This window comes from Pelecanus crispus, chromosome 1 (assembly GCF_030463565.1).
Source record: "Pelecanus crispus isolate bPelCri1 chromosome 1, bPelCri1.pri, whole genome shotgun sequence".
NCBI lineage: Eukaryota > Metazoa > Chordata > Aves > Pelecaniformes > Pelecanidae > Pelecanus > Pelecanus crispus.
The window spans coordinates 140,581,311-140,594,725 of NC_134643.1; positions in this window are offsets into that span (position 1 = coordinate 140,581,311).

Genomic DNA, 13,415 nt, shown 5'->3' on the forward strand with positions numbered 1-13,415 from the left:
GTAAACACATGCTTTTCAAAGCAACAGCTGCACTTCAACAAAAAACTTTAATTTTCTTTTGCAATTTTACAATGAGATAAAGCAGCTGGAATGCTTTGGAGATAAAGGAGCCCATGAATAATTCACTTGACACCTTTATACTGAAGTACGGCTGTCTTCATTAAATAAAATTGCCTCCTGTCAAGGGCAGTGAGAGGGTTTTGGGAGGAAGGCAAAGTTGTTCCCACTTGGGACCCCAGATGACGACAGTTGGTGGCAAGGTGGAAATTAACGTTGGAATCATTTTGCAACTTTTTGTTTATCATTACCCTTTAGATGATTTCAATACAAAAATCACTTGGGTTCAATACTCTGGAAAGTAATGCAAAGGAAAAAGCCTTCAGCAGGTATGTAGATTACAAATGCTTATGGCCAGCGAAAAAGAACGGATTATGCCTGTTTACACAGATGGCTAAAATTACATACTGCGGTGTATGGGGTATTTTATCTATTTTTTAGTATGAGGTGGTGCTGGACACCCTCCCAGGTGCTACTGAGGGGCGCCTGGGGAGGCCCTGCCAATGGCCTGGGGTTCCCCCCAGATCCGGCTCAGTGGTACCAGTGCCCTGGGGTGGGCCAGCTCCTGAGCAGGGCTGTGTAAGGATCCAGCCAGATCCTTGGCCTTCCTGTTCCCCCCGAGGCAGAGCATAAACTGCAGTCATTTATCGTCCTTGCTGCTGTCACACTGGCAGCATTACAAGAGATGCCACTTGGGTTAATTGCCACAGAGCAGGAGTGCCAACCTGGCTCTGGCTAGCACAGGACAAGGATGGAAGGCGCGGGGTCTTTCTCTGGAGGTACAAGAAGGCTACGGGGATCTGAAGTGAGGTAAGAGCCTGCTGCTCTCCCCGAAAATAACTGCTTGCTTGGACCCAGAAACATGTTTCAGCTCTCAAGCAAGCTCCTAAAGCTCATATAGCACAGAAATGTTACTGCTGGCAGGTGTAAGGGAGCAGGCAAATGTCTTAATCAGGTAGCAAAGGATGTATTCAATAAATTGCACAGACAGAAAAGCTGGGACAGGGCCTACAGCAAAGCATGGTCCTGAATTGCCAGCAGAAGAGGCACAGCCCTTCCGTCGGGGTCTGCCAAGAGGGAGAATTCATATGGAGGAATATGGAAGAAGCCATATCAAGGTATTTATGAAGAAATGAAAAAGTTTTGGGGAGCTGGTTGAGAAGTAACAGCAAGCTACCTCCTTCCAACCAGGGAACCTGCAAATGAGCCTGGACTAAAACAGGGTGAGAATCTGCAGGCTAGTTCTTCAGGGGAACTCCATGCGCGGACAATGACTACTATGAATTATGAATGCCTTGCTAATGTTGTATTACTCAGCAGCAAAGTTGAATATAGTAATGCAGAAAAAGGCACTCTGATTCCACACGTCATTTCAGAATAATCCTGTGTCAATAGAGCCCCCTGGGGAGAGGATATAAAATCCTCATTAACAAATAGTTTCTGATTGCCAGTCAACTCTGATGAACTCATAGAGAGCTTGACCACTACAAGTACTGAGTAAAATAGAGTATGTGCCCATACTGCAATCAGTATGTGCCTGCAGCTTGCAGGGACAGTCTGGAGTTAATTTCTGGGCAGATGATTTGGAGAAAGATGTTGTAGCAGCTCGGTGTGGCCAGCTATGCAGACTTTTACCTGGATACTTAAACAGACTTTGCAGCCTCTACAGACCTATGTGGCAACACCTTCTATAGTCTCTCTAGCTAGCATCAAGCTAGCTTCAGTGTACCTACTTAAACTATCCTTATGTCTTTGCCTTCAGGGTAGAGATGCCACAGCTATGTCACCTGACCATGGATCACAGGATGACAAATCACAGGATTTCCTTCACCTGGTGAAGGAAAGGTGAATACTGTCACTACAGCACCACTAAAAATCTCCCACCGAATATTTTTTCCCATTTCCACCCTTGACGGTGTGTACTTGTGCATATTCCAAATAACTGCAGCCTTCTAGACAAAGCTACTGTATTGAAAAGAGAGCCCCGCTGTCTACCGCAGCTAGATACAAGAAGCATAGCTGTTCACACTGGGCAGCTTTTGGCCAGCCTTAATGATATCTCTTCTACTTGCAGACACTTTTTGATGACAGTGCATCACTGCTATTTTGAGTCAGCTCGAATTTGGTGCATTGTAAATTTTGCTCACAGTGATTCAGCTGCACTGTTGTTAGCAGCTTTAGCACGGACAGTGCTGCCAGCAGAAACCCCAGGGGCAAGGATATGATACCGAGAGCAATGCAAAGCTGTTGACAAATACAGCTCTTAGTACCACTGACTGCGCTGAACAAGGACGGAAAACTTCCTGCAGCTTCCTTGGTACAAGCATGAGTGCAAAGTCATTCTCTGGGTTTTCAGATTGTCTAGTTGAAGCAAAGGACACTATGGGAGGCTGCTGAGTGATGCTGTCTGGCAATGTTCCCATGCTGAAAATACAGTGGAAGATAACTGCTATTTTTGGGGGGAGAGTATTCCTCCTCCATTTTCTGTGGATTTTATGCTGTGCATTTATAGTGCTGAATGGGAAGTATAATGCCTCTTTTTTTACTCAAGCTCAAAACTTCTTTGGTCTGGTGCCTTTTTGTTGGTGAATGTTTTTGCTCCTAGCTACATTTCTGTGAAGGTGTTTCATGGCCTTAGCATGCTGTCAGTTACAATTTATTAAATCCTAGGGAGGCCTTCACACATTCTTTTACCTCTTATTGAGAACAACTGACAATTTATGGGACAAAAAAATAGCACCTGTTAAATTTTGGAATCAGTGAAATTCTAGCCTTGTATTCTTCATACAGATTTTCTAACTCAACATTTTGAAAGCTGCATTTCAAGGCAAAAATCAAATAGTATCTCCTTTTTGATACAGTGGAAAAGCCAAAGTTTAAGAAAAACTGTCTCCTGAGTGACTAATAGCCATAATTCTGGAATGAATGTAAGTGAGCCGCCTATCTATTCTGAACGTTCTTATCAGCACTTCCAAGGGGTTTGTAGAGGATGAAAAAAAGCCACAGTAGGGTAATTACTGTGATGGCAGACTAGAATTCCAAGGCTGGTATGCTTTTTCATTTAAGAACCAGTTGCAGTGATTTAAGATGTTGCCAATCCTTACTCTCCTCCCTGCCCAGCCCCAGTTACCTTTTCCAAACCTCTTACAAGTAATGTTTAAGTGTTCCTAAGCAATATCATAGGAAATCTGGAAGCTCAGCATCAACTGCCTCTCACAGTAATTTGGGTTCTGTTACTAGACTACTAGATTTTACATCAAACTGGCTGAAGGATCATTTTGCTTTACTGATTCAACAGGGGAGGATGTGGAAAATGTGGTTGTGTTCACCTCTGGCAGAAGGACAACAACAAAGAGTTGGTCAGTAACAATTTCTATTGTTGCAGCTATTTCTTTACTAAATGTGTATCTAAGACGTAAACTACAATTTTGCAATACCAAAGGGAATAAATCCAGAGTTACACTCCGCAGCTGATCACCAAGTTAGTTAATGCACCAACATTTTTTTGAGTGCTATGCAATTTTGGTGACTACTAACTGGTTGCAGGCCACTCTAATAAACCTCATCAAATAAACTAATCATTTGTAAGAGTCATAAAAGAAAAACTACTCGCTTTGGCTCCACAGTCCTCCATTACTTGGCTAGATGCATTTGCTGAAGACAGAGCTCCACTAGACTGATTCAAGCCAGGATGACAAATTCCATATTCCAGATGACAATACATTTTCCATCAGGCAAAGAAATTAAAAGAAAAAAAAAAAAAAAAAGAAGAATCATTATCTTTCGGAGATAGATCTCTGTCATATTGATGACTCCAGTCTTGTGACTACAATTCACTGGAATTTGAACTGAATACTCTTTATTTTCAGAGTGTTGATTTGAGCTTGTCAATAATCTGTAATAACTGAAAAAGTGTCACAACCTAGTGTGCTTAATGCTAGGAGAAAATAATAAGGTATAGATTTTAAAAGGTCATTATCAGAATTCCTTCATATGCACTAAAATTGCACAACTTGGAAAAAGATATGAAAGACTTAATTTTATTCCGCAGCTGACCTGACATCTGCACCCCTGAATATATGCAGCAAGGAGAAACAGCTTGCAATACGTAAGTATTTGCAAGACTTATGTTGGTCATCATTAAAGTGTTTTTGTACCTGGAGTGACCTGCTGAAAGAACTTTGAGTTTGAATGATTTTCTTTTTTTTTTCCTCTTATGCTAATAAAAAGTATTACTTCTTCATATAAGCTTTGTACCTTCATATAAGCTGTGAGGCATTCCCCAACTTCTTCTTCATGATATGGGGAGGAATACTGGTTGGAAAGCAAGAGTAGTTGCCTTGGGTCAAGGGAAAGTATCCAGACATGTGAAATTACCTTCAGCTGACTTCATTGCAGCGTGATAGTTACTTATGCTCAAATTATGTCTCTTGAGGTAATGCGCTCGAGAGCAACACTTGCACACAGCGCCAGGATTTCTGGGGCGATACCCCCAGATTCTCAGTACTCTACTAAGCTGAGATGCACTGTGAGTTTCTTTATAGTTAATGGTGGAAAAACTTGTTTGCCATTACAGGGTGTAAAGATATGTAACAGAAATCCTAGAATTGGTCTGGATGGAAATGTGCATGTGAAAGCACCAGAAGAAACAACAGAGTAAAGCAGCAAAGCTATATCACACTGGAAGTGCCATTCCTCTTCCTGTTATCTCAGCATTAAGACAGACCGTAATGATAAAGATATGTGAAACGAAGAAGCAAACAGAATGGGCAGCAACCTCATTGAAGATTCATGGAGGACAAAATAAGAAAGGTCCTGAGGCAAAAATATTGCCCCATAATTGTTGACTCCTGTCCAAACCTCATTTATCATCAACAATGAAAAGGAACCCAAGAGATGTAGTGAGGACCTGAAAGCTCTTTGCTGTTGCCATCCATATCACATACATGTGATCCTCACAAAATTGCTCGGGCATGCACAGGTCTTAGTGCTTGCAAGTATGTGGGCATGAGAGTGTGAATGGGTAGAATCAACTTACTTAGCTGTTGTAAATTAAAATCAGGTTCTGCCTGCCTAAGGTCTTGCCTTTTGTTGCACTAACAGCCTAAAAGGACCGTGTATCTCCTGTTTTGTAATACTATGTTATGGACTTACTTAATGGGTTTGCCGTTCTCTTGAGCAGAATGGCTCAGAAATTCTGATTCTGTTCTCACAACACTTTGTTCAGCAATTTCAAATTCAGGTAATTGTGGGAGTAAGGAGGTTTTCCAATATATATAGCAAGACCAACTTAGTTAATGGTTTTGGAAAGTCAGATCTGATAAATTTGGATGGAAATGTATGGCATGATTGCTTATGCAGAGTAAGAGCTGGCTCTGATAACTCTGTCGGTCCCTTGCAAATCAATATCCTGAATTGCTGTGACCAGTTTGGATGATATTATCACACAGCTGTGTGTGGCAAAATGGCTGTACAAATAGCTGAGGACATGAATTCCTTGTGAGCTTTATGCTTTGCTTTCTGCTAGGTCAGACCACTTGAGTTAAAAGTTTCAGCACAACTAGAGGTAACCATTCTTGTGTGAACAGAAACTTAAAGGCAATATTCAGTAAAGCAAAGCACAGAAGAGTTTGGTTAGAGTTTGGTCTGCAGAGAAGGACTTGGGAGTACTGGTGGATGAAAAGCTGGGCATGAGCCGGCAATGTGCGCTTGCAGCCCAGAACGTCAACTGTTCCTGGGCTGCATCAAAAGCAGCGTGGCCAGCAGGTCGAGGGAGGTGATCCTGCCCCTCTGCTCTGCTCTGGTGAGACCTCACCTGCAGTACTGCGTCCAGCTCTGGGGCCCTCAGCACAAGAAGGACATGGACCTGTTGGAGCGGGTCCAGAGGAGGGCCACCAAAATGATCCGAGGGCTGGAGCACCTCTCCTACAAGGCCAGGCTGAGAGAGTTGGGGTTGTTCAGCCTGGAGAAGAGAAGGCTGCGAGGAGACCTTACTGCAGCCTTCCAGTGCTTAAGGGGGCCTATAGGAAGGATGGATGCAATCTTTTTAGCAAGGCCTGTTGTGACAGGACAAGGAGTAATGGATTTAAACTAAAGGAGGGTAGATTTAGACTGGATATAAGAAAGAAATTTTTTACAATGAGGGTGGTGAAGCACTGGAACGGGTTGCCCAGAGAGGCAGTGGAGGTCCCATCCCTGGCAACATTCAAGGTCAGGTTGGACGGGGCTCTGAGCAACCTGATCTGGTTAAAGCTGTCCCTGCTCACTGCAGGGGGGTTGGGCTGGATGGCCTCTAAAGGTCCCTTCCAACCCAAAGCATTCTGTGATTCTATGATTCTAGAGGGAGTACAGCCACTTTGTGTCGCTCAATGGTCCAGAATGGACAGAGGTGACAGTGTCACATTACTGATTCTGGTGGCACTGTCACTGATGAAAGCCGTTATAGTCTATATTTAAGATTAAAAGACTGCACCTGATTCAGCTCATAGGAAGTATAAATTTCACATTTTTAAGCTATTTCTTCATTTAATTTGTCTTTGTTTTGTCAAAACAAGGTGTAACTTTAGCTGCATGTCCCTAACTAGAAGAACACTGCTTAATGTCTAATTACAGGTGCTGAAGGATACAGAGTCCCTGGATGTACCTGAAACCCCCTGCCACAACCAGAGATGGAAGAGTCCTTACTGAAGGGGATGTAGAGAAGAACAAGAGCAGAAGACCAAGAGAAAACAAGCTAACTGTATCAATTGTTGGCAACCTGACAGACAGCATCTGCAGTGGATATCATTTGCTTTAACATCAGACTCCCACCACTGTTAGTCCCTGTTGCAGGAGCAGTCATAAAGAGGATAACCTTTGCTGGCCTGAAAGCTACCAAACAAGATGCCTGGGAAAAACACAGTGATTACATCAGTCTCTTGCCTCATCTTTCTGCTCCACTGCTTTCCGCCCTCCGCTTGCTAATCTAAATGCTGGCAGGAAGCATTGCTGTCTTTCATTGCGCAATATTGTGTTATGGACTTATTTAATGGGTTTGTGTTTTTCTTGAGCAAAATGGCACAGAAATTTTCTCACAGTTCACCCTTCAGCAAACAAACCGTAACTTGGGACATCACAAGAGACAGCATCTTTTAGCTATGGGAGCTGTGTTTGTTCCACATTCCTTTGCTTGTTCTTTCCACATCTGCTTCTTTTTGAGGACAATTTTGGTGGAAAACAATGCACACACACACACACAAACCCAGATATTTCATATCTTAAAAAAATCTAGAAATACAGCCAATTGCCCACTTCCACAGAACTCCACAGCACTTGCTAGTGTAAAGCTTGGTGAGGTATGTCTTCACCCAGCTGCAGGCACAGACATACTCTGAGTACTTCTAGCCTTCACTTTCCCATGAGAAAATTAGTTTGCAGCATGCTGTAACAGCTATGTGTATATCAGCATTACTCTATGTAATAAACCAAACGTTAGTTGCTATGCAGCATATTCACTAACATTTGTAAGGAGTCTCCTCCTCTTTTTCTTTTCTCTTAGCACAGGAGCAACAACTGTGCCAAAAAGGGGTTGGGGTTTTTCTATTTTCTTTTAACAGAAATTCTTTTTGCTGGTTAGAATTTCTGAAGTGATCAAACATGACTGTGATCAAACCCCTGTTAGCCGGGGTCTGCTCCAAGACACATTGGAAGTCTGCCTTGTGCAGAAAGATCACCTAGCAGGCATTATCTAGGTCCTGCTGCATTCTGAACACAAAGAAATGAGAATCCTGAATAGTACTGTGCCTTCCTGTAAGGCAACAACTCCCAAACCAGCCTGCTGCCCCGCACTTGCACGACTTCAGTGGCAGAAGCTGATCACTTGCCTTCCTCTGAGACAGTAGCTACTACGGCACTTCTTCAGGCTTCCTGCAAGCTGCTGTTATCCCAGAAAAAAAGGGGCAAGCTGATGTCTGAAAAAACATGGCCTGATGGCATATTGCCACATGCTGCCCTACCCCACTCGGAACAGGTCTTTACACAGACTTAATTTTGTATTGTTATGTGAACAACACACTTAATGCCATTATCAGTTGCTTAGAAAAATACTACACAACTATAATATATTTTGAGTATTCTATTCTGTTAAAATTTTATTTATTGTCTTGATAGCACATTTTTTAAGTCCTTTTAAGAATGAACTACCAGTGTGACCTGACACTTGTAACATCTTTAGTATTCTTTTATCCCTTCTTAGGAGAAGGCTTCTGTGCTTTTAATTTTAGCATGACTTTTTGTGGTTGTTTTTTGGGTTTTTTTCTTGCTATTAAGTGCCTATGCTGCTACTTATTTACATTGTATTACAATGGCTTTGCTGAATAAATCTGCCTGGGATTTGTGCTGACAGGTGGTGAAATTTTTTGTCCTTAATTCTCATAGGAGTTCAGTCACAATGAAACTGGGATTCTCCTGTGTGACCACCCTCTCTGACCACCATCTCATAAGCCCTAAGACACAGCACTGCAGGAGAGGCTGTGGGTAGCTGTACCAGTCCAAGTCTGAGGGAAGAACCAGGTTTCACCTCTCTGGGGCCCTCCTTTTCCCTGTGGTTGATTGAGAGAGTGTGCTACATACCCCTTAACAACTTGTGGTAAATTCTTCCTTTCCCTCTCCCTCAGTGTATGGAGACAGGAGAATGTTTCCACATTTCTGCCCACTACTTCGTGTCTTTGTGTTCCACATGTTACCAGAATATTTCTCTTCTGAACTCTTCTGTAGGATCTGAAAATGTGCTAGGCCTTAATAAAACACATACAAGATCAATGGTATACTGCCCCTAGATATTTCCTTTGTGGAGCCAAGAAAGTTGGGAGGAGAGACTGATGAATTGCTCTATGGCCACACATGGGAAAGAAGGAAAAGTGTTTCCAAATGTTCTGTTAAAACCTGTAACATATTTTGTAAAATTCTCATATTTCAAGCCAAAATCCCCTGAGACAGAATTTCTGACCTTCACTATCTTTAACTGTTTGTTTCCATATGTGCCACTGCCAAAATGCTGTGTAGGCATTTGAGATTTACCTTCAATACACCATTTTAGCTTGCAAGATGCTTACTGTGAATCTAGAAACTTTGGCCTGAAATACGTGCAATTTCACAGCAAATACTAAGCAAAGCATACAATGATACCTGAGCAAATGCCACTGAGGCGTTACAGATGATAGGATATCAGCATACTTAAGAAACAAGAAAAAAGCAGGTGAAACTCTATCAAAAAGCTGTATTCCTTTCAATGACAAAAAAAAAGAAACAAGATAATTTATGTCTACATTAGCAAGTAGGACCATGCAATAGGAGTGGATCTGTAGAGTAAAGCAATTGGTTTTGAGGTCCTTGACTCCATGCTAAATGTATTTGTGGGGATTTTAAAAATTCTTTTAGATTGTCTCGTCTGGTCCTTTATGTCTGACCCCTCATTGGCAGTTGGAACATATTTCTGATTTAGTTTCACTCAAAAAGAATCCAATTCATGTGCTCTGAGACCAGTCTGTGGTGTAAACCAACATGCACTAAATGGGGACAATCAGAAGGTTTGCTTCAAAAGTTCCCTCCCGACCCAAACTAAAATGTTAATGTTAACCCCAGAAGACTACAGTCAGGGTTCGGGAGCAACTCTTTTGGGAGGTAACCTAAATAAAAAATAAGCATTATCTGAAAAGTCATCTGCCCTCTTTTTTTTTTTTTTTTCCTACTTGCATGTTTCACCTGGGTACAGCTCTCCCATAAGCATTCACAAAGCCACTTTGCATCTCTTTCAAATTCTCTTTCTACATTACCTCTGCTACCAGGGAGGTCGCAACCATGGTGAGAACTGCTTATTTTGCTCACCAATAATTTTGCTCACCTTGCACAGTCCCATCTTCCTACATCAGCTTATTCTGAAAATCTTAAGAGTAAGATAGATCTTCAGGTCAGTAACTGATGTCTTCCTATGGTGTCTGTAGAGTGCTGACAGAATCGGGTGCTGACCTGTAACTGCGGTATGCAGATGTAATGATAACACATAAATAATAACAAAGCTGTCCTGGCATCCAACATACTGCATCTGCATCACTCTTCCAAAAAAGAAACCAGGTTATTCACACCCTCCTTAACCTCCCATGTGCAATGTTTTTTAAAGTGAGAGATAGACAAAAATTACTTCTCACACAGAAATATGTTATCACGTAATCTGTACTTCTCTCCCCAAGCCTCAGCAAAAAACAGGCCCTTCTTAAGAAAAGAGGGCAGAGGTGTTATGTTAACAGTCTTCACTGCTCTACTATTCCCCCAATGTACCTCACAGCTGAGACTAAAGGGAAAACAGAAAACAATAAAGCCAAACGTTAGCATTCCGGGCATGTGGCTAGAAACTTGAGCTAGGATTAGCAGCCAGCAGTTCTGATTCCCTAAATTACTTTGGCCAAGTTGCTTAGGCCCTGTTTACATTAGATTTCAAGCTGTATGGAGAACTAGTTCAGACATGAAAGCTTAGATTTTTCTAAAGCCCCTAGTGTTAGGGATTTCCTCAGTTGATGGATGCTCAGTCTCAGATACCTTTTAAAGAGGCTCTCTGCAGCATCTCAAATCACAAGATACTTTTAAAATACAGGTTTTATTTAATTTGATCCAGTTGTGCTGCCCCTCAGCAAAGCAGCAATTTTGTTAAAACCTTTTTCCTTTAAAAAAACTCTTTGAAGAATATTTTAAATGCACGTCAAATGAGGTCTCAAAGGTCCCCCATGATACTGGAAGTCCCTGTACTCATGTTTAGCTCAGTTGTCTCCCACTTAAGTCCTAGTTATATGTCGCATTTATACCAGTAACTAAGTAGAAATTTTAAAGCTTTCCTCCCACGCCAGCAAATGAAAACATGTGAACGGAGTTTTCACCTTCTTTCTCCGTTTCCTCATCTGCAGAAGACAGACAAGTGGCAGAGAGACAATACTACCTGCTGGCTGTTCAGGGAACTGAACACTCCAGACACGGCAGTGAACTAGCAGTAAAGTGCTAACACTACTGACTTGTGTGGCCTGTAGTGCAATCTCACAATTGGTACAAACTAATCTGAAACCAAAGCCTGAATGGAGCCATCCCTGCCCTTGCCCTTGGCCATGTGCTCCCCATCGTGCCAGGTTTAAGACCAGGAAGACATGCAGTGAGTATGCTCAGCTTGATCATCTGGCTGAAAAACAACTCTGCTAAAAAAAATAAATCAGCTAGACTGGGGACCTGATTCAGGTCCCCGTTGACCATGTGAATGTTAGCGCTGACACAAGGGCGGGGCAGAAGAGTGGCTAGCAAGAGGGGAGATCAGGTCTACTCCTTTTAGCATTATCATGGTCTTAGCTTGGCTTAAGCTGCTCATAAAAACATACTCTGAAACTTATTGCAAAATAGAATTAACAGCATGATGAACTTTGAACTGGCCCACAGGGAAATATAAGACAGACTGCTAATTGCAGAACATGTTCAAATACAGTTCTGACCTGAGAGGGCAGCGCTGCTATACTTCTTTTCTCCCATTTCTAAACACGTGGCTATGCTGCTTTAGCTGCAGACACCACTGGGAGTAACTAGCATAAACAGCAGCAAAGTTTATTTGCTGGATACTCCTAAGATGGTTGGGTACCCACCAGTTTTAGAACTGACTGCAGAAATGTAAACAGGTACCAACCCGGTCTCAGCAGATCTTCTGTCTGCCTGTTCCTTCTTCCTTTATACGATGTCCCTAACACACTGAGAAGCCATAGTTAACCTGGCCCCAGCCTCTGCCTCCCAAAGTAAAAAGCAGTACAGCAATCTGACACAACACCTATCCATTACTACATATTCTGTGCAGTACTGTGGTTCTCAGTATTCAAAACACTTGGAAAGGAGAGAGGATATAAAATTCAAGATCTCTAGAGCTTCCGAAGACTGCACCTGAGGGTGATCTGCTATTATGACTGAGTAAATCAAACAGAACAAACAAAAATCTTCATTACCGCAGAAACTGATCAGTGAGCTAAAACAGCTTGGCATGGTTCCTGTCTCAGTGGATTCACCTCTGAGATATCCAGAACCTTGAAGATAATGCCGTTATTAATTGCTTCAAGTCTCAAAAGAATAAAAGCGAAGAACAAAGAAAGAAACCATATGGTGACCTCAGCGAAGTCTCTGAAAAAGAAGGCCAGGCAGCTCAGGTGGGGAGAGACATTCCTGAAGATTAGAAGGCAAGAGCAGAGATCACTTTCCTTCACTGAATACTTGCAGAGGCTTTTAAGCCCTAGCATGGAAGATTAAGAGGAAATGGATTATAATAAACATCTCCCTTTCACCTTCTTTGGCACAGAAGGCTTAGACTTTCCTGTGCTTCACTATGCTTCAGCACAACATTGAGACCAGCAGTTTGCTCCGACTCCTTTTCATATAACTGAAAACAGCAGCTTCTGGATTACAGTCTCCTCTGATTCCTGTGACGCAGACACAGGCTTGGAACCACCCCGTTCCTGCTCCCCAAGCTCCTCCAAGATCACAAGGAGGGCGGCCAGGGCAACAAGCAACGAGGAACTCCGCTGAGCCAAATGCGGGAAGCTTCAGAAGTCAGATGAGACATCTCATTTTCCGTTTTATTGAAAATCCCCCTGTTGGCATTCATTTAAGCATTTATACTTTTAGGAAAATAGTTTGTTGTACAAATTTGCACGTCTGTTACTTCTACCAAAAAGCCAAATTATTTTCTGCCAAGCAAAATATTCTCTGCCATTTAATATCCCTACAGGTATGCAAACTCCACATATGGGCAATAACCTGTCCAGGCCAGTAGGCTGCAGAACTACAGCAGACTATACAATGAAAGCACATCTGACAACCTCTTGGAAATGTATAGCATGTAAACCAGCACATATTGCAGCACTGTTTCATAAGATGACCTGTTAAAAACTACTCACATATTCCCCTGCTCCTCAGTAATTCCACCAGTTCCACTACTCTGTGCAAAATTAATAAAAGTGTATCGAGCCAGTTACATAAATGTTGATATCTATGTCTCAAATAATTTACCTGCCATTCTATACAGAATTATTAAAAAAATGCATAGAAAATGCTAAGCAAATGCTGCAGAGCACAGAAATAGCCCAGCAAGCCTAGGTGTTGAGGGAATGCTGCCATGTCCATGGCAAGCCACAGAAAATTGTTAAGCAGGTTGGATTTATGAGTCTGGGCTTAGTGCAGTGTTAATGTTATTTTGGGAGGGGAAGGCGGGGCTTGTTATATGAGAACAAGCTTAATTTGTACATTCCAACATAAACATATTCTACATCAAAGGTAAAACACTGTGTAATCTTGAATACTGAAGGAAT